The sequence below is a fragment of the Callithrix jacchus genome, chromosome 4, assembly GCF_049354715.1.
Source record: "Callithrix jacchus isolate 240 chromosome 4, calJac240_pri, whole genome shotgun sequence".
NCBI lineage: Eukaryota > Metazoa > Chordata > Mammalia > Primates > Cebidae > Callithrix > Callithrix jacchus.
In genome coordinates, this window is record NC_133505.1 from 85,406,453 (window position 1) to 85,412,611 (window position 6,159).

General features: G+C 37.9%; 1 protein-coding gene across 2 annotated transcripts in view; it reads left to right on the forward strand.

Moving 5' to 3' along the window:
* The window catches only part of TTK (TTK protein kinase), a 119,822-nt gene that overhangs the window by 44,702 nt on the left and 68,961 nt on the right, over positions 1 to 6,159 (forward strand). For both annotated transcript variants that reach the window (XM_035297701.3, XM_035297703.3), the window contains exon 2: positions 1,439 to 1,607. The gene's annotated coding sequence lies outside the window, so the exon portion shown is untranslated. The remainder of the gene's footprint in view (positions 1 to 1,438; positions 1,608 to 6,159) is intronic.

Below are 6,159 nucleotides of genomic sequence, written 5' to 3' on the forward strand. Positions count from 1 at the left end.
CTATGAATAACCATTAGATAAGAAATAAAAATGGACCGAAAAGCAAAAGTCCAGAGTTCTATTTCTAGTTTATGTATTTCCAAGCCATATACCTCATGGCAAATCACTAAATTGGTCTGGGCTCCAGTCTCCTACCTGCAAACTAACGATAGAAAAAATTGTGCTGCCTATCTCATGGACTGATATGAGGATCAAATGGGACCATTTAAGTGAAAGCACTTTGAAAATTGTAAAGTTGTTTATAACTATAAAACAATGTCATTTTTTGTTTCACTCTGAGATACTTCAGGACTGATTACTTTTGTTACTATTACCATTGTATATTGATATGAGTTTATTTGATGTGATTATATGGTAAGATATATATTTTTAATGACTATAATTTTGAATTCTAAATAATAAACTATCAAATACCAAAACTTTGTTAATGTACCATCCCAGAGATACTTGTTTTTTTTTAAAACCACATTTATTTTACTCACTAATATAGAAATGCCGTTTTCCCTTGAACTATTACTCTTTCCCTCAACTTCGATTTTTAAAATTCAAATGGTTTATTTTCTATAAGATACTTACGTTGTAAAAATAAATATTACCATTTTATCGGTGTTTGGTTTTCTTCTGTCTCTCCATCCTGCACTCACCTACAGTGATGATGGAGAAGGCGCGTCTTAGCTTTTCCTCAGCCTGCATGATTTTAGAGGAAAGGCACCCTTTTTGCCCCCTTCTTTGCCCCAGAGGCATCTGTGGGTTCTGACAGGACTAGTCCAGTTGTGGGGCACTCCCTGTACAACCTTGCCCTATCAGATAAAGCAGGGAGTGAGCCTCTGACAGGTACATCTGTCACTATCCTGGGTGTCCATGGTGCAGGTGGAACAGACCCGTGTTATGCAAGACACTGTGTGTGGGTGACTTCTATCCTCCACCCTGGATGAATGACTTAATGCATCTATGTGCTCAGAGTGAATGAAATCCTTACATACCTTGAAATAAAAAAGAACAATATGAAAGTGTTAGGACATTGCTCCTATCACAAAAAGATGCACATTTCATTATGTGAGAAGGAAACTTCAGGCCTCAACATATTAGATAAAATAAGGTATTTTTAATAGCTAACCCAGGAAATGTCTTGAATATTTTTATATTCAGGTGGCAAGTAATTCAGGCCCACCATTAAAATATAATTTAAAACAGGAAAGATATATACATACATATTAGAAAAGGCTTTAGCCATTCCTTGCCTTCTATTTAATCTGCAGAAATTATTTTCGAATCTCAAAATGCCATTTATGTTTATTATTACAACTCTATGTCAGTAAAGTTAATTGCATGTGTGTTTTAGTTGATAGAAGTGTTCTCTAGACATTCATGTTAATTACATTGTGAAAAATATTATTTGCAAACAGGTGACCAGTCCCTTTATATTTCCTTTTTGCAGAGTCAAGAGGTGGCATGACCACTAAAGGAGCTGGCTTACTTCTGCGAGCAGTCAGAAGCCACACCTTCAGTACAGTACAGGAAATGTACTTCTGATGATTCCCATCACTGAATGTGGACCAAAGCAGCAGAGCCGTGGAAAATTTCCTGGCATTTCAGCAGAAAACAGAGTAAGCAAATGATTAATGAGTGGGGCCCTCCTGAGTCTTAGTGATACATTAGATGTGAGGTACAGCCTTGGGCTGGTGGAGCCTTAATTCCCACTAAATTTCTCACCAGCTTATAGGAATGGGGCATGGAGTTGGATTTCAAGTGACTTACAGATTATAAACAAATATGATGGTTCTTGCACTTTTGAATTTGTGAACTGAGATTCTGCTATTTTTATGTTATGGCTTTCAACACACAAATTTACAAACTGAACAAGGTTTAGAGATAATTAATAATTAACTCTTAGGTTGAATAAGAGGTTATTTTTCTGCCTATCTTAGGACAATTAGGCTCACAGATATATAATAACAATCTTCATTTTTTTCCTTGCCCTTTAATTGTAAAAACAGAGTAGCAAAATATACAAATTAAACTTATTTAGAAAAAGCATTACAATTTTATCATCCAAACATAACAGCTATTTTAATGATTTATATATCCTTTCATTCTACATATTTGTATAATAACAAGTAATCTGTGTTCTCAGTTTGAGGAGTATCATGGAGGAATTTCAGCAGAATTGTCAGAAGCCCAAATTTCTTCTTACTCTTGGCAGAGTATCCTGTGAGGTGGTTGGCTTCGGTATTCCCTTTCCTGGCCTTTAAGTTGCTCTTGCTGCCACCTCATGGCCTCTGTTGCTGTTGGCTGTGTTCATTGCCAACGGTGTGGGATGGCTTTATGTGGTTTGAAGGTTTGTTACAGCTGAGTTCATTTGAAGATTTGCTTTTGTATCAGGCTAGTAGAGTTTCAGCTTGAATCTGGGCCCGTTTAAGCATGTCTGGGGAATTTGTGAAGCCAGACTATTTTCCTGAAGCCCGATGAGCCTTTAGGAAAGAGCTTGAGCTTTGTCTCCTGCTTGGGCCACTAGGCATTTTGAATAAATTGTGAGCTACTCTGACAGCAGTCTAATTGGAGGAGGGCTGTAGAATCCTCTGGGAGAGAACTCATCTTAAAGGTGGAAGGTGGGAGCCACAACGAGCGCTCCAGTTTCTTCCCAGAGGAGAATACGGATTCTGAGCATAACTTTGTGACTGTCACTCATATCTGTTCCCAGCCAAATTCCATAGATTCATGTTTGGGTCCTAGGCAAAGTGAGAGCCATAGATAAAAACTGAAAAAACATTAGATGAACACTATAAAATATTAAGGCACACACATACATACTGCACCGTTTTTGACACCTCGGATTAAAAGTTACAAGGGAGAGAGAGGTAACCACAGGGGAAAGTTTGCCACAGATCATCGAGCTTCATTGCTGTGAAATGTTCAGAAATGCATGAGTCTGGTAAAGTCTTTTGTGGTCAGTGAAACAGCAGTGGGGGTTTGCTGAAGGATGGCATGCTTGGTAGAACAGGACCTAGCAGAGTAATGGTAATCTTTGGAGGATAAATATGGTGTCTAAAAGGCAGTGAGAGCATTAATAAAGCTAGACTTTTTCTTAATCACAAGTGAGAAACTTCCTGGGGACTCTCAGAAACGCTGAAAGGGATCATCTTAAGGGCTGAGGACAAGCATTATGCAAATAGAGGAAATAAGTCCTGAAATCAGGCAGTCTTCATGTGACCCTGAATGCGCCTACAGGCTGGTGAAACCTTGGCAGACTTGCACTTCACTTCCGTTTGCCTGGTCCCTCAGAGCAGGCTCTGAACCTGCATGCGGAGGATACTGCTACAATTAACTACTATCTGGTTGAAAGTGTCTGGCCTGGATTTTTTAGTGTTCCTGGCTTTATAACTCTTGACTTACTATTCTTCTTTCACTTTTATTCAGCACATATTTATTAGGTATGTCCTCTGTGTGTGGAGATACAATAATGAGCAAAACAGACCTTGATCCAGTCCTTTCAGAACTCATAGCCTGGTACACAAGACAGAAAAATTCATTGGTTCAACAATTTTTACTGACTACCTACAATGTGGTAGATACCATTCAATGTTTTTGGCATAACAGTGTACACATAGCAAGGATCTCATTCTCAAAGAGCTTATGTGGTAGGGAGAGACAGATAATAGCACATAAATAAATATATGAACAGGATAATTAGATAGTGATAAGTACTATGAAGGGAATAAGCATGACGATGTATAAAGAACAACTGGATTTGGGGACTCTTTTAGCTCAGGTCGCTGGGCAAGGCATTGGGGAAGAGGCCACATTTGAACAGATACCTAAAAGGTTATAAAAAAAGGGCCAACCACTGAAGATCTGTGGATGAATGTTCTAGCCAGATGCCACAGTAAGATGAAGGGCCCTTAGGCAGAAAAAAATTCACTGTGTTCAAGGAACTGAGATGAGGCCAGTGAGCTAGAGCTTTATGAGAAAGGAGAAAAAGTAGAATGCGATGGGCTTGGAGAATTAGAAAGGGCCAAATAAGGCAGGACCTTTGGCAAGCACAGCTTCGCATCTAAGTTACTAGGCAACCTATAAGTGGTTGTAAGCAGGGCCTATCATGATCTGATCAACTAAGATAACATGTGATGAGAGCTTTCCTTCCCATTTTTTAATAGCATCCCCACTCTGTGGGCCATTGTCAAGGAACTTAAAATAACTTCCTTAGATCTAGTCCTGAGAAAAGGTAGAGTGGCAAAACTCAGAAGCTGCCATTCTTTAGACTAAGCTCATTCTTTTTTTTTTTTTTTTTTGAGACGGAGTTTCGCTCTTATTACCCAGGCTGGAGTGCAATGGCGTGATCTTGGCTCATCACAACCTCCGCCTCCTGGGTTCAGGCAATTCTGCCTCAGCCTCCTGAGTAGCTGGGATTACAGGCACGTGCCACCATGCCCAGCTAATTTTTTATATTTTTAGTAGAGATGGCGTTTCACCATGTTGACCAGGATGGTCTCGATCTCTCAACCTCGTGATCTACCCATCTCGGCCTCCCAAAGTGCTGGGATTACAAGCTTGAGGCACCGCGCCCGGCCTAAGCTCATTCTTTAGACTAATGTGTGATGTATCTACCTTGACTCAAATGTCTCAACTCCTGCCCATTTTAGCGGACTTAAAATGGGATACTTCCTGAAACATGGGAGGTGTTTCAGGTGCCCTCCTCTCTACTGAAAAATTTCTTAAATGAGAGTAAATCTCCAGTTACTGCTTCACCTAGGAAGTTTATGAAAGTCAAACTTCTGTTGTCTTGCCTTTCTCCTTAGAAACAACCTAATATTGAGAAATTTGGCAAACATATGATTTATTAGAGTCTCAATAACAGTAATATAACAGGGGAAATGACAGCAATGTTCTGCAGACCTCATAGAACTCAAAGTAGAGTGACTTAAGCAGCCAAAAAAAGACAATTACAGTACTATGTTGTAGCTGCATATTCTCTGACATGAACATGTGAACAACTCTAGAGACTCAGAAATAGTAGGGAAATGTGATGTTTTCAAAGAAATGGAAAGCTGCATTAGCAGACAGAGAAGAGTAAGTCACAAACAGGCTAAAATATGGAACACAATTTCATCTTCAAAATATCTTCTAATATTTTGGAAATATTTGGGGCTGCCCAATGGGGATTATTCATATGTGCTTATTTCACTTTCATCCATTCACCCATCATTAAACAAATATATACATGTGTGTGTGTGTGTGTGTGTGTGTGTATAGTTTAACTACATATATATAGTTATAACTCTATTAGTCCCCATGTAAGGTGACTGATATATCTCTTATAGTGTGTCTATGCTATGGAGTGTTTATGTGCTTCCCAAAACCTAATCACCAATGTCATGGTGTTAGGAGATAATTAATAAAATCCTGAGGGTTTCATTCTCATGAATAATATTACTGCCCTTATAAAAGAGGATCCAGAGAGCAATTTTGCCCATTCCACCATGTGAGGACTCAGAGAGAAGGCATCATCTATGAACTAGGAAACAGGCCCTCACAAGATGTCTAATCTGTTGGTACTTTGATTTTGGACTTCCCAGCCTCCAAAACTGTGAGAAACAAATTTATGTTATTTATAAGCTACTCAGTTGATGGCATTTTGTTACAGTAGCCTGAATGGAGTCACACAATCTATAATACATATATTATACTTTTCTAACTATGGTAATTTCCTTTGGTCTGAAGTTTACTGTGATATCAGTACAGCCACTCCAGTTCTTTTGAATGGAGCAAAGTTAGAGAGCTAACATTAACTGATTTTTTTTAAGTCACAGTAATCAAAACAGCTAAATTTACTGCAAAGATAGACAAATACATCAGAAAAACAAAATAGAAAGCACAGAAATAAACCCACATATATATTTGGAAAAATTATTTTTAACAAAGGTATAAAAGCAATGCAACACAGAAAATAATTTTCAACAAATGAGATTAGAACAATTTTATATCCATATGCAAAAATAAATTGGGTTATTACTGTATATCCTTTATAAAAATTCACTTAGAATGGACCATTAAACTAATTGTAAAATTTGAAACTATGATATTCATAGAAGAAAATCTTTGCAAGCTTGAATTAAGCAATATTTCTAAGATCTATAAAAGAAAAATTTGGACTTCAAAAAA